Source organism: Lissotriton vulgaris, chromosome 9 (assembly GCF_964263255.1).
Source record: "Lissotriton vulgaris chromosome 9, aLisVul1.2, whole genome shotgun sequence".
NCBI classification, from domain to species: domain Eukaryota; kingdom Metazoa; phylum Chordata; class Amphibia; order Caudata; family Salamandridae; genus Lissotriton; species Lissotriton vulgaris.
Window position 1 is genome coordinate 427,648,901 of NC_141697.1, and position 12,593 is coordinate 427,661,493.

A 12,593-nucleotide genomic window follows, 5' to 3' on the forward strand; every position below is an offset into this window, starting at 1 on the left:
AGTTTAAGACAGTAGTAGGTTCTTTCACCAGACACCCATATTGCATCCGAAATACCACACACAATAATTCACTCTCTCTTGATGCCAAAAAATACGCTGCACCAGTAAGACTGTATTTAAAGGTATTGCACATATCAGCCAAAAACACACGCCTTGCTGCCCACCAGCTGTATGAACCCAGGGCATGGCCAGAGACACAGAATAAACAATTGCAAGTGCTCCGAGCAAAACCTATAGTAAATAAATGAACACACAACATCTACGTATTTACAAGAAGTGTATACATATTTTGTCTGTCGGAGGACAATTTATTTGCCAAAGCTCTTCTGCATAAATTGTAGATCTGTTCTCCGATCCGCTCAGTTATTTTTGCAGTAGGCAGTCCATGCCAATGTCGTTAATGCAATTATTCACGAGACGGGTGTCAATATAAGACAATGACGGCACAAACGTAGCCTATACAAACAGGAAATGTTATAATAAAAATAATAATTACACCAGTGCATTCTATGTAGTCTGGTAATGAGCGTGCAAAATGGCACTCTTCACTGGAGCAATTTTAACAGTCCAAATGGGGCTGCCAATCATTTGGAAATCAGATTACAAGAGTTTGCAAGGCGAGCATCACGTAGAAGAAGTACAGCAAGTGTTTTGTTTACTTATAAACACTAGTCCTGGTTTCGCTTCAGAGAGTGTCGACACCCACATGTGAAATCATATTGGGATCCTAAAGGAAAGAGGAAACAAACTAGCCACTGTGAGAAGAGGTATAAAAAAGAAGCATATCTTGAAAGTAGTTTTGGAGGATATTGCCTTTCAGATAAAAGCCTTAAACAAATTAGGTGGCTCGAATTCAAATGTGCTGCCAAGTAGTAAAACCAGCAGAGATGACTGCCTGAATGTTTACAGTGCTGCAATATCCACAAATCCATTGCTCTGTTGTCGACGTGAGCCAAGCAGATATGTACATAAATATGAATTGTGTTGCAAAGGATACATTCTTAACTGAATATTGATTTATGTGATGAGGGTGAAAGCCTTCCCCATTAGTGGCACTTTTGCACTTACAGTTATTGCCAAACCCTTATACCTTATGTGCAGTGATATAAGTTTTTTGAGGGCCGCTTACAGATCTAGGCTCTCTAGAAGTGATTGACCTCGGTGTGGCCTCGATTCACGAGGTTCTTTTTATGATGTTGGTGTGTACAGTTTATGACCCTTTGAGTTGTACCGACCTGCTTTATTCTTGACTCTGTTGAGGTTTTAGTAGTTTGAAATGTTTTTATACTATGCTTTGTACCCTTCTTTTTATTGTACGATTGTATGACTGTGGGCCAGATATATCAAGATATCGTTTTGCGATTTCTAAATAGCGATTTTTTGCGAATCGCTATTTAGAATTTGCAAAACGGTATGTATGTACAAAATCGCTATATTTTAGTGATTTCTTATTATTCTTTATTTGCGAATTCGCATTTTGCGAATTCGCAAATAAAGAATAATTTCCAATGCATTCCTATGGGCCAGGAGGCCCATAGGAATGATAGTGCAATAATTCTCAAATTGCGAATTCGCAATTTGCTAATCGCAATTTGAGAATTATTTTAAGGGTGCAGGGGTGTCTCAAAACACCCTGCTGCACCCTTGAAATCTACATGTGTGTGCATGTGGCACACATACATGCCCTATGGGCATGAATGTGTGTCACATACCACCCTCACAAATGCCAAATAGGGCATTATTAAAAGAAATCGCAATATACCACCAACTGCAAGTTGGTGGTGAATTGCGATTCCTTAACACAAATTCGCAATTCAAAAATGTATCATACATTTCATTTAAGGAATCACAAAATTTGCGATTCCTTAAATGCTACGGCAAAATAAGGAATCGCAAATTATTGCGATTCCTTAAATTGCGATTTTTTGATACATACTGAAAAATGCAAAAAGGCCGTTTGCGAGTCGCAAATGCCGAAATTCTGCGAATTTCGCCCTTTGCGAGTCGCAAAAGCCTTGATACATCTGACCCTATATCTTTTATGGACGCTTTTGCATCCGAATAAAGAATTAATTATTAGTATTATTCCCCATAAATGATTTAAGGATTCACAGCCTGATTTTGTGAGCATGCATTGGGAAGAGATTAGCGGGGTGTGCTGGCTGGACATTAGGGCATACATTACGGAAAGGTGTTGCTGTGTGACTTTGCACACGTTTTACTAGTTGCGCTACATTTCCACCACATATGAAATCTGATACATCGATTGCGCCTGTACACCTTTCCATCATACAGCCCCATAATCTCCTTTTATTTGGTCAAATAGGACAGCTCTGAAGCCTTTCAGACACTCTGTAGAAAAGGTGCCTTTATCGAGAAGATACAGAAAGTACCATTGACAGTTCATAACACAATCTATCATAATTAGGTATGAAATACAAATGCACCAAAAGAAACGCACGTAATTCAAAGGCCTTTTGTTCCATTGCACACATGCTGACAGAACACAAGGAACACCAAGGGAATAGTTAAATGAGTGAAATAACTATCATGCCAGCCTTTGCTCGAGCTGACCAGACAAGGTATAACTACCAGCAAACCCATGGGGCTACATTTCAATTTCATTCTAATCACCCAGGAGTGGACGAGTGTTCCCCACCCATCTAAAAGGGCCCTTCAGCAATTTAGTCAAATTGCACATTTTAAATCAGGTTTCCAAATCAGGTGACAGGAGGACGCACTACCGAAGAAACTCCACGACAGAAAGCCTCACTGAAGACTTAGGCGGCCATTAGGATGACGGGCAGACTTTGTCCGACCGCCTTCCTATCGGATAACGGGACCGACCGCCATAAGGGCGGGGGTCCCGTGGGGGGAATTAGGATGCGCCCGCCACAGTGGCGGGCACATCCTGCATTTTTAGCATTGTGGCGGGCTGTGCTGAGATCACCACCTACCACAATGCTAATAATTCATGTCGTGCATGTGCATGCACAACATGGCAAGCACCGCACGGTACATGCCATGTTGTGCACGCACATGTAGGGAGGTACCATAGGTACGTACCCCCATGTGCCTCCCTCACCCACCCATCATCCTGGGGGCCCGCAACAGGCCCCCAAACTAGAAGATCGCATGCCGTTGCTGCCACGGAAAGGCACCCTCCCGCCTGCATCCTAATATGGCTGGCGGTGTCTAGCAGACACCGCCACCATATAAACCCTTTTCCGCCCCGGTTGCAAGGCGACCGAGGCAGAAAAGTGCTGGACGGTGTTTCCGTCTGCCGCGGTCCCCCCGCCATAGTAATATGGTGGGGGGGAAATGGGTGGCGGGCAGGCAAGGATGTCGGGCGGATCGCTACCGCCCGCATGGCGGTGGCGATCCGCCCAACATCCTAATGGGCCCCCAAGAAGCTAATCACCAGCACTGGTCCTCTTCACTGTCACCAGTGCCTCCCGCCCAGCCTCAGGCCCTGGCTCACTCTGACAGACACACAATCGCCCAGGGCCGAGGTCACAGGTTTCCAACACAGACCACTTGGTCACTTGCAGAAACAAGCTTACTCCCCATGAAAAGGAGCCCAAATCAAGTGCAAGAGCTACCAAAACAAGCACAATAAATTCAGAAAAGTTATTAGGTGAAAAACGGGTGCCGGTAAACACCGCTTTGCAGTTTAGGCACAGTTTTTTTGCCAAACTCTACCCTCCAAGTAGGGTGCGGAGTGGCAAAATCTCTGAACTCCACCAGCGGAGCGGAGTTTACGGTCAGCCCCTAATATTAACAAATCAAATTTCAGGATCACATGCCTTATATACCTGCCTTTGAGCATCGCAAACAGTTGAAGATTACCAATTATGAAGTGCAGTCGACGTAACTGTTGCATGCAGTTTTAAACTGCCATGTTGTCCTGGTAAAATGAATCTTTCGCCAGGCCCAAAATTTTCATGTTTGGTCTCAGCTCAAGATGGCGAGCATGTACTGTCTTGGAAAGAGACCTGTTTATGTACTTTGGGGGCTTGCCATTTGATGGCTCCCTCGTCGCTCTATTATTCATTCTCCCAATTCGTCCAAGGCATGCATGTATCATGTTTCTTCCCGTCTTTTGTCATCCCCGAGAGCAGCTACCAATTACTGCTAAATACACTCAGGGGCCACTTTAAGGCATTTCTTTTGGGAGTACTTTTTTATTACCTTAAGAGTGCTTTCCACAGCTGTCCTTTTTTTTACTCACCGTTCTTAGTTTCCTGCTCATTCTGCTAGTTATTTCTTTATTTTTCTTTGCCTCTTGCAATCCCTCTATATTTCACTCTCACTACCCGTTCTTTCACTGTCTGTTGTTGCATCAGCTTTCAGTCTCCCACTAGTTTTTTGCACTTTTTTTTATAGCGCTTACTAATTGGAAGGGATTGGAGCACTGTGTTTTGTATTGGCTCTAATTTTAGATAAAACTTTAATAAAGAAAGCATTATATATGTTTTAAATAGTTGTCTCTCCATTGCACTGAGCCTGGGTTATCCCCCATGAATTATTCTGTTTTGCCAAGATTAATGTAAATTGAAACGTAGTAACTGCCTAGAACATTTTCTTCTCCTTGTAGCGCTTTACATGAGCACCAGTTACATTACACAAGGATACGTTCATTTCTTGGTAGCCCTGGGTAGATTGAAGTGATTTTCCCAGAATTAAAAGATTGGAACCTGGTACCCCAGCTCCATAGTCAGTAGCTCTGGGTGTTACTCCAAACTCTCTCTAGCAGTTGGACAATGATATGTACGGTCCTAGGGACAGTGGGCCCTCTATGTTTAATAAACTATGCCCTATTACAGGGGTCACTCAATTGGCCTCAAGTGAGAGTGCCACTGCTTGTCCAGGGTGATGGTGAGACTTACCCCTTCGATGACGTGAGCCTTGTGATGCTATGGCGAGGCCTTCGGTTCCCTGCTTTTAATGTGGTGCAGAGGACAGCGCAGTGGGCTTCCGGGTCTTCACCCTGTGGTTAGGGCTCAATCTCTACCGGGGCAGTGAGTGCTTACAGGGCAGGAGAAAAGGATTTCTGTGGGCACTGTGTCCCATGCGGCACTCTCTGCCCAACTTTGCAGAAGTTTTCATAAACGTTCAAACAATGCAATGCCATATAAAAGGTAGCACCTGTTTACCACTGTAAAGGCCTCATACCAAGTGCTAAATTGCTGTGCAAACTAGAATAAATGTGACCGTCCCCTTGTACTGTTGGGTCCTAAACTTTGCTTTTGTACAGCAGACTCCTCAGCATGCTGTGCATTGAGCCCATATGCCTGCTCCACATTACCTGCAGTGAGCTTCTAAGAATGCCACTTAATCTGTTTTTAAGTGTTGTGCCCTGCTGCGTGCTGGTAAACATGTTCTGCAGTGTGCTCTGCAACATACTCTGTAGTGAGCCTGGAGTGTGCTTGTAAGTAAGCATGGGCGGAAAATCCGTTCCGCTAGCGGATTTTGCAGATTTTCGGTAAATTCGCAATCCGCGAACGCTCGCGAATTTACAGAAAATCCGCAAATTCGCACGCAGCGGATTATTTTTTCTTGGTGATACAATTTTGCGGCGTGCGGCGTTCACTTACCGTCATTCAGCATTTGCCGAGTTGTTTTTCTCGATATTTTGCGAGTGCTGCACCATTTTGGATCTTGCTGCGGGATCCCGCGGGAGTTTGGCGACGCATCGCGAGAGTTCGCAATTGCGAACATGTAGGTGTGGCGGCCAGCAACAATCTCGCACTCGCGAAATTACAAAATTTGCAATTCTGCACAAGAAATCCACTAGCAAGCAGCATAGACCTTCTGAAAATGATGATTTTTATCAGAATAACTCCTCAGGTTGACATTTGCCTGCACTTTTTTGGATTTGAGGCCTTTTGACTTTCTTTGGATCACTTTTGGATTAGAAATCAACGTTCACAAGTAAGTTTGTTTGGGGCATTACAGTTGCTGTTCTGCAGAAAAACGAGTTTTGCAAAACTGAAAGCACTCAGCAGGTGCAAAAGTTCACTCATCATTAGTAATCATTCCCTGTAGTACTTCCTGAGGGGCCCCTCCAGAGTTCAGTTGCCTATGTTTGTTTGGGGCATTACAGTTGCTGTTCTGCAGAAAAACGAATTTTGCAAAACTGAAAGCACTCAGCAGGTGCAAAATTTCAAACTCATCATTAGTAATAGTAACCATTCCCTGTAGTGCTTCCTGACTGGGGCCCCTCCAGAGTTCAGTTGCTAGTTGCAACAATTGTATGACCCTGCTCTGACCCTCACGGCAGGCTCATAGAATAGCTACAAGTAGGCCACAAAGGTCCTGGAAAAAAAATTGCACTGCAACAGAAAGCAAATTACAGATAAGGAAGCAGGTGACGGACTGGCATTTTAAAACAGTGACACATTAATAAATCAACCCCAAATTAATTCATATCAGTTGAAGCAGGGCAGGTGTGCTTGCTTTTCCCCCCCATAATCTACAGTGATGATGAACCAGAGGGTGGCATTGATGTACCAGAGGGTGGCATGTGTGAAACAGAGGGTGGCAGTGGTGAAACAGAGGGTGCTGGGAACCTGTGATGATGAACCAGACGTAGAAACAACATAGTCGCGACCGTTGCGAACCGACAAGTAAGTTCGCAATTGCGAACTGGTACAAAACCCTCGCAAACTGGCAGAAACCCTTGCGAACACAAAAAAAAACGAGCAAATTCACGGATTTTGCGGATTGCGAGTTCGCAAATACGCAAATATGCGAACGGCAGATTCGCAAAATTCGCCCATGCTTACTTGTAAGTGTGCTCTGCATTGTGCTGTGCAGCGAGCCTACAGTGTGCTTCAAAGTGTGATTGTAAGTGTCCTCTGCAGTGAGCTTGCAGTGTGCAAGTATGTGTGCTCTGCAGTGAGCTTTTTAATGTGCTCTGCAGTGAGCCTGTCGTGTGCTTGCAGTTTTTTTTATATAGCGTGACTTTGACCCAAAGGTATTGGAGAGCTTTACATGAGTGCCAGTTACATTACACAAGGACACGTTCATTTTAAGGTATAGTCTGTAGACAGCTCATGCGCTGTCTTGAAAATACATGTTGTATATACTTTGTGGGCTTCAGACTGCGCATAGGTTTCCCACTTGCTGGCTCCATCGTTGCTCTCACATTCTTTCTTCTCATTTGTTCAAGGTATGCACATGTCAAGCCTCTTCCTGCGTTTAGCCCTCCCTGAGAGCATAGACTAATTAATACTATCAATCCCCTGCTCCCATTTCAGCAAATATTTTCGGAACTACTATTTACATTGATAGGAGCACTTTACACAAGCAAATGTTTTTTTCACTCGCTCCAAGCTTTGTTGCTCCATTTTTGTAAACAGGTCTGTAAATCTTGCTCTTCTCTCATCAAAAAATGCGGCAGCAATTGGCGATCTGAAGCTGCCACAAGTTTGTGCCAAATGTCCTGTTCTGCTTTCTTTGTGTAAGGAATCGTAAAAAATAAAGTGGCTTACAATTCCTTCTATGCCCTTTTAATGCAATGGTAAGACTGTTTTCCGAGATAACACAGACCAAATTATCTTGCATACAGAAGGGAGCGAATGTGGACATTATTGTGTAATTGGGTGATTTTTTTTTTACAGTTACTGTGGAAACAAAAATACAGTCTAGTTATGGAAATGACCCTCAGTACTGACAACCACATTATATGCCAGCAGTGCTTTAAACAGAAATATAGAAGCACACGCTGTATCTTCACGGCTATCGTTTACTGCACAGTATGTTGTTTGTCTTGCAGTATTTCTCAGTAGTAATTATTTAAACAATTTATTTAAACATTTGTAAAGCGCTACGAAGGCCCTTGGGCATCTCGGCGCTAGTATCTGCCAAATTCAGCCCTACAGGAGGATGTGATTATTGGTCAAATAACCACGTTTTGAGTTGTTTTCGAAAGGACCATAAGGAGGGGCTGTTCTTTATGAATAGTGGCAAGGAATTCCAGAGCTTGGGTGCTGAAACTAGGAATCTTCTGTCACCCCATGAGACCAGTTTGGTACGGGGTACTTCCAGCTGGAGGAGATCAGAAGACCGTAGGGACCTAGTAGGCCAGTAGGGAACAAGTTGTTGAGTGAGAAAGGCTGGTCCCTGGTTGTGCAACGCCTTATAGACAATGCACAGAGCCTTGAACTTAGTTCTGTTCCTGATGGAGAGCCAGTGCAATTCTCTGATGGTGCCTGAGACTGATTGAAATTTGGGGATGTCACCCAGCAGTCGGGCAGCAGCATTTTGAATGGTTTGCAGCTTATTGAGGACTTTCTCTTGGGAATTCAGGAATAGAGCATTGCAGTAGTCCAAGGTGGATAAGACCAAGGACGTAATCAGGGTTTTGCCAGCTGAAGTAGGGAGGAAAGGGAGGATTTTTTTAATAATTCGTAATCTGTAGAATGCGGAGGAGGCAATCTGATTAGCGTGGGGGAGAAAAGTGAGACGGTCATCAAACATGACACCTAAGTTCCTCACTTTGCTGACCGGAGTGGGGCGTGAACCCATGGACTGTGGCCACCAGCGGGAAGACAAGTCTGGGGACAAGTTTCCAAAGATGACCACCTCGGACTTATCCGAGTTCAATTTAAGGAAATTGGAGGCCATCCAATTCCCTATGGCCTGCATGCCCAGATTGAAATTATCGGCCATTTTTTGACTAGGCATGTTACCCTACACCCTGTGACCTCACAATCCTCATTCACTTACTATTTAACTTCCATGCAATTTCTCCACTTAATCAAATATACCGTAACCAGAGAGCTTGGTATTGCCAACTTCTATGTGTGGGCTCTGATTTGTAAGATAATGAGCATGAATTACACTGTGCAGTAGTGCAGACAAATAGTGACTGTGCACCGCCCGCCGTATTGAACCACTCCTTATAGGACTCCTTCTGACTTCCTTTCTGGGCTTGCACATTTAGTTCACCGTCCCCGGAATAATTACACACTCACAGGCAAATCACACAAGCATGTGCAAATGCATACAAAACACACAGGCACCTCATTGACACCCAACAGCACACTTGCACTGCTAAATCACACAACCATGTGTGTGTGAAGACACTATGTTTTTTTCAAACATCACGTAGGTCTATTGTATTGTGGTTAGACACCTTATTATTATGATTGTCTCATAGGGGGCTTACAGTTAGAGGCTATGATCACCCGTTAAAGCTGGAGCATTATCCATATTGCAGGAGTTACAGGAGTAATCGTTCTTTTAGACCACCTCAGTTTCAATTGGGGCCGCTGTGACTGGTTGGCACGATAATCAAGAGCCAATTACAAGCGAGCTCAGGAGTGTCCAATCAGATGCGGTTGAGACACGGTGTCGTCATACGTTGCGCAGGTCACACGTATTAATTTTAATGGTATATGTATTGCGGAACGATACGCCTTACTACTATTTTCTCACAGAAGCCGTTTGTCTAACTGGGGCTTTACCACTGTTGCCATGAGCCACTGGGTTGATCGTTTTTTTTAGACTAGCTCAGTTTTAATCGGGCCGCTGTGATTGGTCGGCCTGGAGAGTAAGAGCCTATTGCAAGTAAGCTCAGGAGTGTCCAATCAGGTTTGGTGCCTCACACCCACATGACTAGTTCCACCAATGATGTGCCGGGTCATATATTCTCTTAGAGCCGACAATGCAGGTCAAGTGGGTGGTGCGAAACCCAATGATCTGATTACTGCCTTACCAGGCAGAATAATTGAATTGATGAAGACAATGATGCCTGCAGTGCGAGTAAATTGGGATAAGCTGGCCGCATGCAAGCAAAAGAAAGACGAAAGCATCTCGTATTTCTTCACTCGTTTTGAAGAGACGTTTATTGACCATAGTGGTCAGGATTTGAGTGTAGAGGGTGGTCAGCGGTTGTTTGTGGATACGTTTGTATATAACTTGCTTCCCGAATTGTCAAATAAATTAAAGAGTCCTGAAAGTGCATGGGCTGTCTCTTCCCCTGCTAAAATATTGGCTACTGCACAGTATTATGAGAATAGAGACAAGGAGGAGAAAGAGAAACAAGAGAAGAAAAATAAAGATTTGAAAACAAAGGTTCTTTTACAGCAGGCTGATCCTCCGCGTCCTGCACAGCCTCAGTTTTCTCAACCTCCACAGTTTCAGAAGGTGTTCCAGAAGCCTGAGTCTTTTGTACCGCGACCTTTGTTAGGTCCTAATCAATGTGCGTACTGTAAGTAAGAGTGGCATTTCAAGAATAGTTGTCCGGTTTTATTACAGCGTAATATTGGGATGTCTGCTCCACGAGGTCGTGGTAATTTCCAGTCAAGATCTAGAGATAGAGGAAGAGGTGTGTCCTCTCAGGAGCAGCGTTCTTTTCCTTCTACTACGAATTTCTTTGATCAGCAGAGAGTTCAGTCTGCGCAGTATTATAATGACGATTATCGTGTTGAAGATAGGGCTGACGATTTTCATACCGAATAGGACAGCCATGGACGAAGTAAGGGAGTTGTGTCGATTCCAGTAGATCAAAATGGGCCGTATGTCACCGTCAATGCTATGGGTGTTTCAGAGCCGTTTCTTTTGGATACTGGTGCAATGAGAAGTTCTATCATTCATTCTAAACTCCCTGGGGCACCTTTCTCTGGCTTAATAAATACTTCTGTAGGATTTTCTGGCGCCCCAGTTTGTAATCCAGTTTCTTGTCCCTTGCCTGTTTCGATTGGTCCCTATGATTTGGATGCTTTACTTATTCTGACAACTGGTTGTGGTGAGAACCTGCTGGGTCTGGATTTGTTGAAAAGACTACATGCAACATTGTATTGTTCTCCTTCTGGTGTGCATCTTACGTTAGGGAAGAAATTGACATCTTCTATGTATTTGTCCCGAGACCAGTTTCCACCTGAGTTGCTTTCTCTTCCTGAAAGTCTTTGGGCTATAGGTCCAAATGATGTGGGTCGTCTTGCGATCCCACCGTATGTTGTAACAGTTAAAGAAAATGTTAGAATGCCACGCATTCCCCAGTACCGTATATCTAGTGATGGTGAGAGAGCACTTTTAGCTATCGTTGATTATTTTATTCAGAAGGGCGTGGTCGAAGAAACGAGAGGCAATGTTTGTAATAGCCCTGTTCTCCCGATTCTTAAGAGAACTGATCCTTCACAGCCTCCTGTTTATCGATTTGTTATTGACCTTAGAGAAGTCAATAAAATTGTTGTGCCAAAGTTTCCTGTTGTTCCGGACATTACAGCTTTGTTGACGATAATTCCTGCCTCTGCAGCTTGGTTTTCAGTCATAGATCTTAAACATGCTTTCTTTAGTATTCCTATTGCTGAAGGAAGTAGGGATATTTTTGGTTTCTCTCTAGGTGGCCGAAGTTTCAGATTTAAAAGAGCACCTCAAGGTTACTGTGAAAGTCCCTCCATCTATAGCAAGGCTCTTAAGTCACAACTTGATGCTTTCTCCTTGCCTCAAGGCCCTACGCTTATTCAGTATGTGGATGATTTGCTGGTGGCTGCTGATACGGAAGATGTGTGTAAGAGTGTGACTGTTGCGTTGTTGCATCATTTGTCTGCTCTACATCATAAGGTGTCGCCCTCTAAGTTGCAATATGCCCGCCAAGAGGTTACCTATCTAGGTCATCTCTTGTCGAAGGAGGGAAGGCGATTGACCCCAGAACGTATTCAGGCTATTTCACAGATGTCTGTACCTACCACGCAGAGAGAAGTGCGTGCCTTTTTGGGTATCACTTCCTACTGTAGACAATGGATTCCCAATTTTTCACTTTTGGCTAAATCATTGTTGGCACTTACGTTCAAAGATACGCCCCATCCGCTCCCTTGGACGGATGAATGTCAGATAAGTTTTGTTGACCTACATACTGCTCTGTGTTCTGCTCCAGTGTTGGGTACCCCAGATTATAGCAAGTCCTTTACACTGTACGTTCACGAGAGAGAGGGTTGCTCATTGTCAGTCTTGACACAGCAATTTGGAGATAAGCAGAGGCCATGTGCCTATTTCTCCGCTACCCTAGACCGAGAAGCTAAAGCTTTGCCCAGTTGTCTCAGAGCTACAGCAGCTGCGGCGATTTCTATTAGACAGTCTGCTGGATTAGTGTTGGATAACACACTCATTGTTATGGTTCCACATGCAGTGGATACCTTGTTGAACAGAACAAGAACACAGCATCTTACGAGTGCTCGTTTGTCTGGATACGAGCTGACACTTCTGTCGAGTCATGTGCATAGCAAAAGATGTAACACGTTAAATCCAGCTACACTGTTGCCACTCCAAGATGAGAAAGACGTTCAGGAAAAACATGATTGTTTTCTTCGAACGGAAGAAGAAACAAAGGGTAGGATTGATTTGAAGGACACTCTGCTCAAGGACCCGGATGGGATCCTATGGGTGGACGGTTCTTGCTTCAAGCTTCCAAATGGGGATACTACTTCTGCTTATGCTGTCACCACCTTATGCACAATTGTTGAGACGGCACGTATCGGACATAATTCAGCTCAAGCAGCTGAATTGATAGCCTTGACTAGATTTTAGAGCGTGTGTGTTGTCGAAGGGAAAGAGAGTGAATGTGTACACTGATAGTCAGTATG